This window comes from Taudactylus pleione, unplaced genomic scaffold (genome assembly GCF_031769625.1).
Source record: "Taudactylus pleione unplaced genomic scaffold, aTauple2 ptg001386l, whole genome shotgun sequence".
Classification (NCBI taxonomy): Eukaryota; Metazoa; Chordata; class Amphibia; order Anura; family Myobatrachidae; genus Taudactylus; species Taudactylus pleione.
The window spans coordinates 43,520-58,026 of record NW_028285786.1 but is presented as its reverse complement, the minus strand read 5'-3'; the positions used below and the strand labels follow the sequence as shown (position 1 = coordinate 58,026).

Genomic DNA, 14,507 nt, shown 5'->3' with positions numbered 1-14,507 from the left:
TGTCAAAACAGACAATGGAAATTGATAACAAAGAGTCAGCTATCTTCCTTTCTTAGTGAATATTTTTCAGTTAGCTACTAAAAGACTTGTGCTCTTGTACAAAAGTATTTTTTTCATCAGAACCAATTAGACCATATTTGATATCTGAGTCATTAATGTCTTCTTTCTTTAGCACCAGAACAATTTATCATGGAGCCAGGGACTCTCAACGTCTAGCTCCTCAAAATAATTTTTTCGTGCCAGTACTATACATCCATCAGGTAAAGCTGCTGTGTGGTGTAATTTAAGACTGCTATGCACAACCATTTTTACTCTCCTTCCTTCTAAAACTGATTCCTAGTAGCCCACTCCCTCACATTCCATTGCTTTGGACTTCATTCAGGAAACTTCCTTTTCTTTCATGGAGTGTCAAACAAAACCATCCCTCCCTGGTGGTCTAGTGGCTAGGATTCGGCGCTCTCACCGCCGCGGCCCGGGGTCGATTCCCGGTCAGGGAAAGTGAGGTCCTCGGAATATTTTTGCCAAAAACACCAACCTTTCAAAGAAATGATGCACTTTCAGTTCAGCGCATCATTTCTAATACTTGAGCAACAGTGAGTTGTCAAAACAGACAATGGAAATTGATAACAAAGAGTCAGCTATCTTCCTTTCTTAGTGAATATTTTTCAGTTAGCTACTAAAAGACGTGCTCTTGTACAAAAGTATTTTTTTCATCAGAACCAATTAGACCATATTTGATATCTGAGTCATTAATGTCTTCTTTCTTTAGCACCAGAACAATTTATCATGGAGCCAGGGACTCTCAACGTCTAGCTCCTCAAAATAATTTTTTCGTGCCAGTACTATACATCCATCAGGTAAAGCTGCTGTGTGGTGTAATTTAAGACTGCTATGCACAACCATTTTTACTCTCCTTCCTTCTAAAACTGATTCCTAGTAGCGCACTCCCTCACATTCCATTGCTTTGGACTTCATTCAGGAAACTTCCTTTTCTTTCATGGAGTGTCAAACTAAACCATCCCTCCCTGGTGGTCTAGTGGCTAGGATTCGGCGCTCTCACCGCCGCGGCCCGGGTTCGATTCCCGGTCAGGGAAAGTGAGGTCCTCTGAATATTTTTGCCAAAAACACCAACCTTTCAAAGAAATGATGCACTTTCAGTTCAGCGCATCATTTCTAATACTTGAGCAACAGTGAGTTGTCAAAACAGACAATGGAAATTGATAACAAAGAGTCAGCTATCTTCCTTTCTTAGTGAATATTTTTCAGTTAGCTACTAAAAGACTTGTGCTCTTGTACAAAAGTATTTTTTTCATCAGAACCAATTAGACCATATTTGATATCTGAGTCATTAATGTCTTCTTTCTTTAGCACCAGAACAATTTATCATGGAGCCAGGGACTCTCAACGTCTAGCTCCTCAAAATAATTTTTTCGTGCCAGTACTATACATCCATCAGGTAAAGCTGCTGTGTGGTGTAATTTAAGACTGCTATGCACAACCATTTTTACTCTCCTTCCTTCTAAAACTGATTCCTAGTAGCGCACTCCCTCACATTCCATTGCTTTGGACTTCATTCAGGAAACTTCCTTTTCTTTCATGGAGTGTCAAACTAAACCATCCCTCCCTGGTGGTCTAGTGGCTAGGATTCGGCGCTCTCACCGCCGCGGCCCGGGTTCGATTCCCGGTCAGGGAAAGTGAGGTCCTCTGAATATTTTTGCCAAAACACCAACCTTTCAAAGAAATGATGCACTTTCAGTTCAGCGCATCATTTCTAATACTTGAGCAACAGTGAGTTGTCAAAACAGACAATGGAAATTGATAACAAAGAGTCAGCTATCTTCCTTTCTTAGTGAATATTTTTCAGTTAGCTACTAAAAGACTTGTGCTCTTGTACAAAAGTATTTTTTTCATCAGAACCAATTAGACCATATTTGATATCTGAGTCATTAATGTCTTCTTTCTTTAGCACCAGAACAATTTATCATGGAGCCAGGGACTCTCAACGTCTAGCTCCTCAAAATAATTTTTTCGTGCCAGTACTATACATCCATCAGGTAAAGCTGCTGTGTGGTGTAATTTAAGACTGCTATGCACAACCATTTTTACTCTCCTTCATTCTAAAACTGATTCCTAGTAGCCCACTCCCTCACATTCCATTGCTTTGGACTTCATTCAGGAAACTTCCTTTTCTTTCATGGAGTATCAAACTAAACCATCCCTCCCTGGTGGTCTAGAGGCTAGGATTCGGCGCTCTCACCGCCGCGGCCCGGGTTCGATTCCCGGTCAGTGAAAGTGAGGTCCTCGGAATGTTTTTGCCAAAAACACCAACCTTTCAAAGAAATGATGCACTTTCAGTTCAGCGCATCATTTCTAATACTTGAGCAACAGTGAGATGTCAAAACAGACAATGGAAATTGATAACAAAGAGTCAGCTATCTTCCTTTCTTAGTGAATATTTTTCAGTTACCTACTAAAAGACTTGTGCTCTTGTACAAAAGTATTTTTTTCATCAGAACCAATTAGACCATATTTGATATCTGAATCATTAATGTCTTCTTTCTTTAGCACGAGAACAATTTATCATGGAGCCAGGGACACTCAACGTCTAGCTCCTCAAAATATTTTTTTTGTGCCAGTACTATACATCCATCAGGTAAAGCTGCTGTGTGGTGTAATTTAAGACTGCTATGCACAACCATTTTTACTCTCCTTCCTTCTAAAACTGATTCCTAGTAGCCCACTCCCTCACATTCCATTGCTTTGGACTTCATTCAGGAAACTTCCTTTTCTTTCATGGAGTGTCAAACTAAACCATCCCTCCCTGGTGGTATAGTGGCTAGGATTCGGCGCTCTCACCGCCGTGGCCTGGGTTCGATTCCCGGTCAGGGAAAGTGAGGTCCTCTGAATATTTTTGCCAAAAACACCAACCTTTCAAAGAAATGATGCACTTTCAGTTCAGCGCATCATTTCTAATACTTGAGCAACAGTGAGTTGTCAAAACAGACAATGGAAATTGATAACAAAGAGTCAGCTATCTTCCTTTCTTAGTGAATATTTTTCAGTTAGCTACTAAAAGACTTGTGCTCTTGTACAAAAGTATTTTTTTCATCAGAACCAATTAGACCATATTTGATATCTGAGTCATTAATGTCTTCTTTCTTTAGCACCAGAACAATTTATCATGGAGCCAGGGACTCTCAACGTCTAGCTCCTCAAAATAATTTTTTCGTGCCAGTACTATACATCCATCAGGTAAAGCTGCTGTGTGGTGTAATTTAAGACTGCTATGCACAACCATTTTTACTCTCCTTCCTTCTAAAACTGATTCCTAGTAGCCCACTCTCTCACATTCCTTTGCTTTGGACTTCATTCAGGAAACTTCCTTTTCTTTCATGGAGTGTCAAACTAAACCATCCCTCCCTGGTGGTCTAGTGGCTAGGATTCGGCGCTCTCACCGCCGCGGCCCGGTTTCGATTCCCTGTCAGGGAAAGTGAGGTCCTCGGAATATTTTTGCCAAAAACACCAACCTTTCAAAGAAATGATGCACTTTCAGTTCAGCGCATCATTTCTAATAGTTGAGCAACAGTGAGTTGTCAAAACAGACAATGGAAATTGATAACAAAGAGTCAGCTATCTTCCTTTCTTAGTGAATATTTTTCAGTTAGCTACTAAAAGACTTGTGCTCTTGTACAAAAGTATTTTTTTCATCAGAACCAATTAGACCATATTTGATATCTGAGTCATTAATGTCTTCTTTCTTTAGCACCAGAACAATTTATCATGGAGCCAGGGACTCTCAACGTCTAGCTCCTCAAAATAATTTTTTCGTGCCAGTACTATACATCCATCAGGTAAAGCTGCTGTGTGGTGTAATTTAAGACTGCTATGCACAACCATTTTTACTCTCCTTCCTTCTAAAACTGATTCCTAGTAGCCCACTCCCTCACATTCCATTGCTTTGGACTTCATTCAGGAAACTTCCTTTTCTTTCATGGAGTGTCAAACTAAACCATCCCTCCCAGGTGGTCTAGTGGCTAGGATTCGGTGCTCTCACCGCTGCAGCCTGGGTTCGATTCCTGGTCAGGGAAAGTGAGGTCCTCGGAATATTTTTGCCAAAAACACCAACCTTTCAAAGAAATGATGCACTTTCAGTTCAGCGCATCATTTCTAATACTTGAGCAACAGTGGTTGTCAAAACAGACAATGGAAATTGATAACAAAGAGTCAGCTATCTTCCTTTCTTAGTGAATATTTTTCAGTTAGCTACTAAAAGACGTGCTCTTGTACAAAAGTATTTTTTTCATCAGAACCAATTAGACCATATTTGATATCTGAGTCATTAATGTCTTCTTTCTTTAGCACCAGAACAATTTATCATGGAGCCAGGGACTCTCAACGTCTAGCTCCTCAAAATAATTTTTTCGTGCCAGTACTATACATCCATCAGGTAAAGCTGCTGTGTGGTGTAATTTAAGACTGCTATGCACAACCATTTTTACTCTCCTTCCTTCTAAAACTGATTCCTAGTAGCGCACTCCCTCACATTCCATTGCTTTGGACTTCATTCAGGAAACTTCCTTTTCTTTCATGGAGTGTCAAACTAAACCATCCCTCCCTGGTGGTCTAGTGGCTAGGATTCGGCGCTCTCACCGCCGCGGCCCGGGTTCGATTCCCGGTCAGGGAAAGTGAGGTCCTCTGAATATTTTTGCCAAAACACCAACCTTTCAAAGAAATGATGCACTTTCAGTTCAGCGCATCATTTCTAATACTTGAGCAACAGTGAGTTGTCAAAACAGACAATGGAAATTGATAACAAAGAGTCAGCTATCTTCCTTTCTTAGTGAATATTTTTCAGTTAGCTACTAAAAGACTTGTGCTCTTGTACAAAAGTATTTTTTTCATCAGAACCAATTAGACCATATTTGATATCTGAGTCATTAATGTCTTCTTTCTTTAGCACCAGAACAATTTATCATGGAGCCAGGGACTCTCAACGTCTAGCTCCTCAAAATAATTTTTTCGTGCCAGTACTATACATCCATCAGGTAAAGCTGCTGTGTGGTGTAATTTAAGACTGCTATGCACAACCATTTTTACTCTCCTTCCTTCTAAAACTGATTCCTAGTAGCCCACTCCCTCACATTGCATTGCTTTGGACTTCATTCAGGAAACTTCCTTTTCTTTCATGGAGTGTCAAACAAAACCATCCCTCCCTGGTGGTCTAGTGGCTAGGATTCGGCGCTCTCACCGCCGCGGCCCGGGGTCGATTCCCGGTCAGGGAAAGTGAGGTCCTCGGAATATTTTTGCCAAAAACACCAACCTTTCAAAGAAATGATGCACTTTCAGTTCAGCGCATCATTTCTAATACTTGAGCAACAGTGAGTTGTCAAAACAGACAATGGAAATTGATAACAAAGAGTCAGCTATCTTCCTTTCTTAGTGAATATTTTTCAGTTAGCTACTAAAAGACGTGCTCTTGTACAAAAGTATTTTTTTCATCAGAACCAATTAGACCATATTTGATATCTGAGTCATTAATGTCTTCTTTCTTTAGCACCAGAACAATTTATCATGGAGCCAGGGACTCTCAACGTCTAGCTCCTCAAAATAATTTTTTCGTGCCAGTACTATACATCCATCAGGTAAAGCTGCTGTGTGGTGTAATTTAAGACTGCTATGCACAACCATTTTTACTCTCCTTCCTTCTAAAACTGATTCCTAGTAGCGCACTCCCTCACATTCCATTGCTTTGGACTTCATTCAGGAAACTTCCTTTTCTTTCATGGAGTGTCAAACTAAACCATCCCTCCCTGGTGGTCTAGTGGCTAGGATTCGGCGCTCTCACCGCCGCGGCCCGGGTTCGATTCCCGGTCAGGGAAAGTGAGGTCCTCTGAATATTTTTGCCAAAAACACCAACCTTTCAAAGAAATGATGCACTTTCAGTTCAGCGCATCATTTCTAATACTTGAGCAACAGTGAGTTGTCAAAACAGACAATGGAAATTGATAACAAAGAGTCAGCTATCTTCCTTTCTTAGTGAATATTTTTCAGTTAGCTACTAAAAGACTTGTGCTCTTGTACAAAAGTATTTTTTTCATCAGAACCAATTAGACCATATTTGATATCTGAGTCATTAATGTCTTCTTTCTTTAGCACCAGAACAATTTATCATGGAGCCAGGGACTCTCAACGTCTAGCTCCTCAAAATAATTTTTTCGTGCCAGTACTATACATCCATCAGGTAAAGCTGCTGTGTGGTGTAATTTAAGACTGCTATGCACAACCATTTTTACTCTCCTTCCTTCTAAAACTGATTCCTAGTAGCGCACTCCCTCACATTCCATTGCTTTGGACTTCATTCAGGAAACTTCCTTTTCTTTCATGGAGTGTCAAACTAAACCATCCCTCCCTGGTGGTCTAGTGGCTAGGATTCGGCGCTCTCACCGCCGCGGCCCGGGTTCGATTCCCGGTCAGGGAAAGTGAGGTCCTCTGAATATTTTTGCCAAAACACCAACCTTTCAAAGAAATGATGCACTTTCAGTTCAGCGCATCATTTCTAATACTTGAGCAACAGTGAGTTGTCAAAACAGACAATGGAAATTGATAACAAAGAGTCAGCTATCTTCCTTTCTTAGTGAATATTTTTCAGTTAGCTACTAAAAGACTTGTGCTCTTGTACAAAAGTATTTTTTTCATCAGAACCAATTAGACCATATTTGATATCTGAGTCATTAATGTCTTCTTTCTTTAGCACCAGAACAATTTATCATGGAGCCAGGGACTCTCAACGTCTAGCTCCTCAAAATAATTTTTTCGTGCCAGTACTATACATCCATCAGGTAAAGCTGCTGTGTGGTGTAATTTAAGACTGCTATGCACAACCATTTTTACTCTCCTTCATTCTAAAACTGATTCCTAGTAGCCCACTCCCTCACATTCCATTGCTTTGGACTTCATTCAGGAAACTTCCTTTTCTTTCATGGAGTATCAAACTAAACCATCCCTCCCTGGTGGTCTAGAGGCTAGGATTCGGCGCTCTCACCGCCGCGGCCCGGGTTCGATTCCCGGTCAGTGAAAGTGAGGTCCTCGGAATGTTTTTGCCAAAAACACCAACCTTTCAAAGAAATGATGCACTTTCAGTTCAGCGCATCATTTCTAATACTTGAGCAACAGTGAGATGTCAAAACAGACAATGGAAATTGATAACAAAGAGTCAGCTATCTTCCTTTCTTAGTGAATATTTTTCAGTTACCTACTAAAAGACTTGTGCTCTTGTACAAAAGTATTTTTTTCATCAGAACCAATTAGACCATATTTGATATCTGAATCATTAATGTCTTCTTTCTTTAGCACGAGAACAATTTATCATGGAGCCAGGGACACTCAACGTCTAGCTCCTCAAAATAATTTTTTTGTGCCAGTACTATACATCCATCAGGTAAAGCTGCTGTGTGGTGTAATTTAAGACTGCTATGCACAACCATTTTTACTCTCCTTCCTTCTAAAACTGATTCCTAGTAGCCCACTCCCTCACATTCCATTGCTTTGGACTTCATTCAGGAAACTTCCTTTTCTTTCATGGAGTGTCAAACTAAACCATCCCTCCCTGGTGGTATAGTGGCTAGGATTCGGCGCTCTCACCGCCGTGGCCTGGGTTCGATTCCCGGTCAGGGAAAGTGAGGTCCTCTGAATATTTTTGCCAAAAACACCAACCTTTCAAAGAAATGATGCACTTTCAGTTCAGCGCATCATTTCTAATACTTGAGCAACAGTGAGTTGTCAAAACAGACAATGGAAATTGATAACAAAGAGTCAGCTATCTTCCTTTCTTAGTGAATATTTTTCAGTTAGCTACTAAAAGACTTGTGCTATTGTACAAAAGTATTTTTTTCATCAGAACCAATTAGACCATATTTGATATCTGAGTCATTAATGTCTTCTTTCTTTAGCACCAGAACAATTTATCATGGAGCCAGGGACTCTCAACGTCTAGCTCCTCAAAATAATTTTTTCGTGCCAGTACTATACATCCATCAGGTAAAGCTGCTGTGTGGTGTAATTTAAGACTGCTATGCACAACCATTTTTACTCTCCTTCCTTCTAAAACTGATTCCTAGTAGCCCACTCTCTCACATTCCTTTGCTTTGGACTTCATTCAGGAAACTTCCTTTTCTTTCATGGAGTGTCAAACTAAACCATCCCTCCCTGGTGGTCTAGTGGCTAGGATTCGGCGCTCTCACCGCCGCGGCCCGGTTTCGATTCCCAGTCAGGGAAAGTGAGGTCCTCGGAATATTTTTGCCAAAAACACCAACCTTTCAAAGAAATGATGCACTTTCAGTTCAGCGCATCATTTCTAATAGTTGAGCAACAGTGAGTTGTCAAAACAGACAATGGAAATTGATAACAAAGAGTCAGCTATCTTCCTTTCTTAGTGAATATTTTTCAGTTAGCTACTAAAAGACTTGTGCTCTTGTACAAAAGTATTTTTTTCATCAGAACCAATTAGACCATATTTGATATCTGAGTCATTAATGTCTTCTTTCTTTAGCACCAGAACAATTTATCATGGAGCCAGGGACTCTCAACGTCTAGCTCCTCAAAATAATTTTTTCGTGCCAGTACTATACATCCATCAGGTAAAGCTGCTGTGTGGTGTAATTTAAGACTGCTATGCACAACCATTTTTACTCTCCTTCCTTCTAAAACTGATTCCTAGTAGCCCACTCCCTCACATTCCATTGCTTTGGACTTCATTCAGGAAACTTCCTTTTCTTTCATGGAGTGTCAAACTAAACCATCCCTCCCAGGTGGTCTAGTGGCTAGGATTCGGTGCTCTCACCGCTGCAGCCTGGGTTCGATTCCTGGTCAGGGAAAGTGAGGTCCTCGGAATATTTTTGCCAAAAACACCAACCTTTCAAAGAAATGATGCACTTTCAGTTCAGCGCATCATTTCTAATACTTGAGCAACAGTGAGTTGTCAAAACAGACAATGGAAATTGATAACAAAGAGTCAGCTATCTTCCTTTCTTAGTGAATATTTTTCAGTTAGCTACTAAAAGACTTGTGCTCTTGTACAAAAGTATTTTTTTTGACATGGAGTGTCAAACTAAACCATCCCTCCCTGGTGGTCTACTGGCTAGGATTCGGCGCTCTCACCGCCGCGGCCCGGGGTCGATTCCCGGTCAGGGAAAGTGAGGTCCTCGGAATATTTTTGCCAAAAACACCAACCTTTCAAAGAAATGATGCACTTTCAGTTCAGCGCATCATTTCTAATACTTGAGCAACAGTGAGTTGTCAAAACAGACAATGGAAATTGATAACAAAGAGTCAGCTATCTTCCTTTCTTAGTGAATATTTTTCAGTTAGCTACTAAAAGACTTGTGCTCTTGTACAAAAGTATTTTTTTCATCAGAACCAATTAGACCATATTTGATATCTGAGTCATTAATGTCTTCTTTCTTTAGCACCAGAACAATTTATCATGGAGCCAGGGACTCTCAACGTCTAGCTCCTCAAAATAATTTTTTCGTGCCAGTACTATACATCCATCAGGTAAAGCTGCTGTGTGGTGTAATTTAAGACTGCTATGCACAACCATTTTTACTCTCCTTCCTTCTAAAACTGATTCCTAGTAGCCCACTCCCTCACATTCCATTGCTTTGGACTTCATTCAGGAAACTTCCTTTTCTTTCATGGAGTGTCAAACTAAACCATCCCTCCCTGGTGGTCTAGAGGCTAGGATTCGGCGCTCTCACCGCCGTGGCCCGGGTTCGATTCCCGGTCAGTGAAAGTGAGGTCCTCGGAATGTTTTTGCCAAAAACACCAACCTTTCAAAGAAATGATGCACTTTCAGTTCAGCGCATCATTTCTAATACTTGAGCAACAGTGAGATGTCAAAACAGACAATGGAAATTGATAACAAAGAGTCAGCTATCTTCCTTTCTTAGTGAATATTTTTCAGTTACCTACTAAAAGACTTGTGCTCTTGTACAAAAGTATTTTTTTCATCAGAACCAATTAGACCATATTTGATATCTGAATCATTAATGTCTTCTTTCTTTAGCACGAGAACAATTTATCATGGAGCCAGGGACACTCAACGTCTAGCTCCTCAAAATAATTTTTTTGTGCCAGTACTATACATCCATCAGGTAAAGCTGCTGTGTGGTGTAATTTAAGACTGCTATGCACAACCATTTTTACTCTCCTTCCTTCTAAAACTGATTCCTAGTAGCCCACTCCCTCACATTCCATTGCTTTGGACTTCATTCATGAAACTTCCTTTTCTTTCATGGAGTGTCAAACTAAACCATCCCTCCCTGGTGGTATAGTGGCTAGGATTTGGCGCTCTCACCGCCGCGGCCTGGGTTCGATTCCCGGTCAGGGAAAGTGAGGTCCTCTGAATATTTTTGCCAAAAACACCAACCTTTCAAAGAAATGATGCACTTTCAGTTCAGCGCATCATTTATAATACTTGAGCAACAGTGAGTTGTCAAAACAGACAATGGAAATTGATAACAAAGAGTCAGCTATCTTCCTTTCTTAGTGAATATTTTTCAGTTAGCTACTAAAAGACTTGTGCTCTTGTACAAAAGTATTTTTTTCATCAGAACCAATTAGACCATATTTGATATCTGAGTCATTAATGTCTTCTTTCTTTAGCACCAGAACAATTTATCATGGAGCCAGGGACTCTCAACGTCTAGCTCCTCAAAATAATTTTTTCGTGCCAGTACTATACATCCATCAGGTAAAGCTGCTGTGTGGTGTAATTTAAGACTGCTATGCACAACCATTTTTACTCTCCTTCCTTCTAAAACTGATTCCTAGTAGCCCACTCTCTCACATTCCTTTGCTTTGGACTTCATTCAGGAAACTTCCTTTTCTTTCATGGAGTGTCAAACTAAACCATCCCTCCCTGGTGGTCTAGTGGCTAGGATTCGGCGCTCTCACCGCCGCGGCCCGGTTTCGATTCCCAGTCAGGGAAAGTGAGGTCCTCGGAATATTTTTGCCAAAAACACCAAACTTTCAAAGAAATGATGCACTTTCAGTTCAGCGCATCATTTCTAATACTTGAGCAACAGTGAGTTGTCAAAACAGACAATGGAAATTGATAACAAAGAGTCAGCTATCTTCCTTTCTTAGTGAATATTTTTCAGTTAGCTACTAAAAGACTTGTGCTCTTGTACAAAAGTATTTTTTTCATCAGAACCAATTAGACCATATTTGATATCTGAGTCATTAATGTCTTCTTTCTTTAGCACCAGAACAATTTATCATGGAGCCAGGGACTCTCAACGTCTAGCTCCTCAAAATAATTTTTTCGTGCCAGTACTATACATCCATCAGGTAAAGCTGCTGTGTGGTGTAATTTAAGACTGCTATGCACAACCATTTTTACTCTCCTTCCTTCTAAAACTGATTCCTAGTAGCCCACTCCCTCACATTCCATTGCTTTGGACTTCATTCAGGAAACTTCCTTTTCTTTCATGGAGTGTCAAACAAAACCATCCCTCCCTGGTGGTCTAGTGGCTAGGATTCGGCGCTCTCACCGCCGCGGCCCGGGGTCGATTCTCGGTCAGGGAAAGTGAGGTCCTCGGAATATTTTTGCCAAAAACACCAACCTTTCAAAGAAATGATGCACTTTCAGTTCAGCGCATCATTTCTAATAGTTGAGCAACAGTGAGTTGTCAAAACAGACAATGGAAATTGATAACAAAGAGTCAGCTATCTTCCTTTCTTAGTGAATATTTTTCAGTTAGCTACTAAAAGACTTGTGCTCTTGTACAAAAGTATTTTTTTCATCAGAACCAATTAGACCATATTTGATATCTGAGTCATTAATGTCTTCTTTCTTTAGCACCAGAACAATTTATCATGGAGCCAGGGACTCTCAACGTCTAGCTCCTCAAAATAATTTTTTCGTGCCAGTACTATACATCCATCAGGTAAAGCTGCTGTGTGGTGTAATTTAAGACTGCTATGCACAACCATTTTTACTCTCCTTCCTTCTAAAACTGATTCCTAGTAGCCCACTCCCTCACATTCCATTGCTTTGGACTTCATTCAGGAAACTTCCTTTTCTTTCATGGAGTGTCAAACAAAACCATCCCTCCCTGGTGGTCTAGTGGCTAGGATTCGGCGCTCTCACCGCCGCGGCCCGGGGTCGATTCCCGGTCAGGGAAAGTGAGGTCCTCGGAATATTTTTGCCAAAAACACCAACCTTTCAAAGAAATGATGCACTTTCAGTTCAGCGCATCATTTCTAATAGTTGAGCAACAGTGAGTTGTCAAAACAGACAATGGAAATTGATAACAAAGAGTCAGCTATCTTCCTTTCTTAGTGAATATTTTTCAGTTAGCTACTAAAAGACTTGTGCTCTTGTACAAAAGTATTTTTTTCATCAGAACCAATTAGACCATATTTGATATCTGAGTCATTAATGTCTTCTTTCTTTAGCACCAGAACAATTTATCATGGAGCCAGGGACTCTCAACGTCTAGCTCCTCAAAATAATTTTTTCGTGCCAGTACTATACATCCATCAGGTAAAGCTGCTGTGTGGTGTAATTTAAGACTGCTATGCACAACCATTTTTACTCTCCTTCCTTCTAAAACTGATTCCTAGTAGCCCACTCCCTCACATTCCATTGCTTTGGACTTCATTCAGGAAACTTCCTTTTCTTTCATGGATTCCCGTTCAGGGAAAGTGAGGTCCTCGGAATATTTTTGCCAAAAACACCAACCTTTCAAAGAAATGATGCACTTTCAGTTCAGCGCATCATTTCTAATACTTGAGCAACAGTGAGATGTCAAAACAGACAATGGAAATTGATAACAAAGAGTCAGCTATCTTCCTTTCTTAGTGAATATTTTTCAGTTAGCTACTAAAAGACTTGTGCTCTTGTACAAAAGTATTTTTTTTGACATGGAGTGTCAAACTAAACCATCCCTCCCTGGTGGTCTACTGGCTAGGATTCAGCGCTCTCACCGCCGCGGCCCGGGTTCGATTCCCGGTCAGGGAAAGTGAGGTCCTTGGAATATTTTTGCTAAAAACACCAACCTTTCAAAGAAATGATGCACTTTCAGTTCAGCGCATCATTTCTAATACTTGAGCAACAGTGAGTTGTCAAAACAGACAATGGAAATTGATAACAAAGAGTCAGCTATCTTCCTTTCTTAGTGAATATTTTTCAGTTAGCTACTAAAAGACTTGTGCTCTTGTACAAAAGTATTTTTTTCATCAGAACCAATTAGACCATATTTGATATCTGAGTCATTAATGTCTTCTTTCTTTAGCACCAGAACAATTTATCATGGAGCCAGGGACTCTCAACGTCTAGCTCCTCAAAATAATTTTTTCGTGCCAGTACTATACATCCATCAGGTAAAGCTGCTGTGTGGTGTAATTTAAGACTGCTATGCACAACCATTTTTACTCTCCTTCCTTCTAAAACTGATTCCTAGTAGCCCACTCCCTCACATTCCATTGCTTTGGACTTCATTCAGGAAACTTCCTTTTCTTTCATGGAGTGTCAAACTAAACCATCCCTCCCTGGTGGTCTAGAGGCTAGGATTCGGCGCTCTCACCGCCGCGGCCCGGGTTCGATTCCCGGTCAGTGAAAGTGAGGTCCTCGGAATGTTTTTGCCAAAAACACCAACCTTTCAAAGAAATGATGCACTTTCAGTTCAGCGCATCATTTCTAATACTTGAGCAACAGTGAGATGTCAAAACAGACAATGGAAATTGATAACAAAGAGTCAGCTATCTTCCTTTCTTAGTGAATATTTTTCAGTTACCTACTAAAAGACTTGTGCTCTTGTACAAAAGTATTTTTTTCATCAGAACCAATTAGACCATATTTGATATCTGAATCATTAATGTCTTCTTTCTTTAGCACGAGAACAATTTATCATGGAGCCAGGGACACTCAACGTCTAGCTCCTCAAAATAATTTTTTTGTGCCAGTACTATACATCCATCAGGTAAAGCTGCTGTGTGGTGTAATTTAAGACTGCTATGCACAACCATTTTTACTCTCCTTCCTTCTAAAACTGATTCCTAGTAGCCCACTCCCTCACATTCCATTGCTTTGGACTTCATTCAGGAAACTTCCTTTTCTTTCATGGAGTGTCAAACTAAACCATCCCTCCCTGGTGGTATAGTGGCTAGGATTTGGCGCTCTCACCGCCGCGGCCTGGGTTCGATTCCCGGTCAGGGAAAGTGAGGTCCTCTGAATATTTTTGCCAAAAACACCAACCTTTCAAAGAAATGATGCACTTTCAGTTCAGCGCATCATTTCTAATACTTGAGCAACAGTGAGTTGTCAAAACAGACAATGGAAATTGATAACAAAGAGTCAGCTATCTTCCTTTCTTAGTGAATATTTTTCAGTTAGCTACTAAAAGACTTGTGCTCTTGTACAAAAGTATTTTTTTCATCAGAACCAATTAGACCATATTTGATATCTGAGTCATTAATGTCTTCTTTCTTTAGCACCAGAACAA

The 14,507-nt window shown here is 40.4% G+C and overlaps 5 non-coding genes across 5 annotated transcripts; all 5 read left to right on the top strand.

Moving 5' to 3' along the window:
* Positions 1-1,022: 1,022 nt before the first annotated feature.
* On the top strand, positions 1,023-1,094 carry TRNAE-CUC (transfer RNA glutamic acid (anticodon CUC)). The gene has a single exon. It is a non-coding gene; the product is annotated as a tRNA-Glu (tRNA).
* A 527-nt stretch (positions 1,095-1,621) lies between these two features.
* On the top strand, positions 1,622-1,693 carry TRNAE-CUC (transfer RNA glutamic acid (anticodon CUC)). The gene has a single exon. It is a non-coding gene; the product is annotated as a tRNA-Glu (tRNA).
* A 2,919-nt stretch (positions 1,694-4,612) lies between these two features.
* On the top strand, positions 4,613-4,684 carry TRNAE-CUC (transfer RNA glutamic acid (anticodon CUC)). The gene has a single exon. It is a non-coding gene; the product is annotated as a tRNA-Glu (tRNA).
* Positions 4,685-5,807: 1,123 nt separating this feature from the next.
* On the top strand, positions 5,808-5,879 carry TRNAE-CUC (transfer RNA glutamic acid (anticodon CUC)). Its single transcript has one exon. It is a non-coding gene; the product is annotated as a tRNA-Glu (tRNA).
* Positions 5,880-6,406: 527 nt separating this feature from the next.
* TRNAE-CUC (transfer RNA glutamic acid (anticodon CUC)) lies at positions 6,407-6,478 on the top strand. The gene has a single exon. It is a non-coding gene; the product is annotated as a tRNA-Glu (tRNA).
* The last annotated feature ends 8,029 nt before the right edge of the window (positions 6,479-14,507 follow it).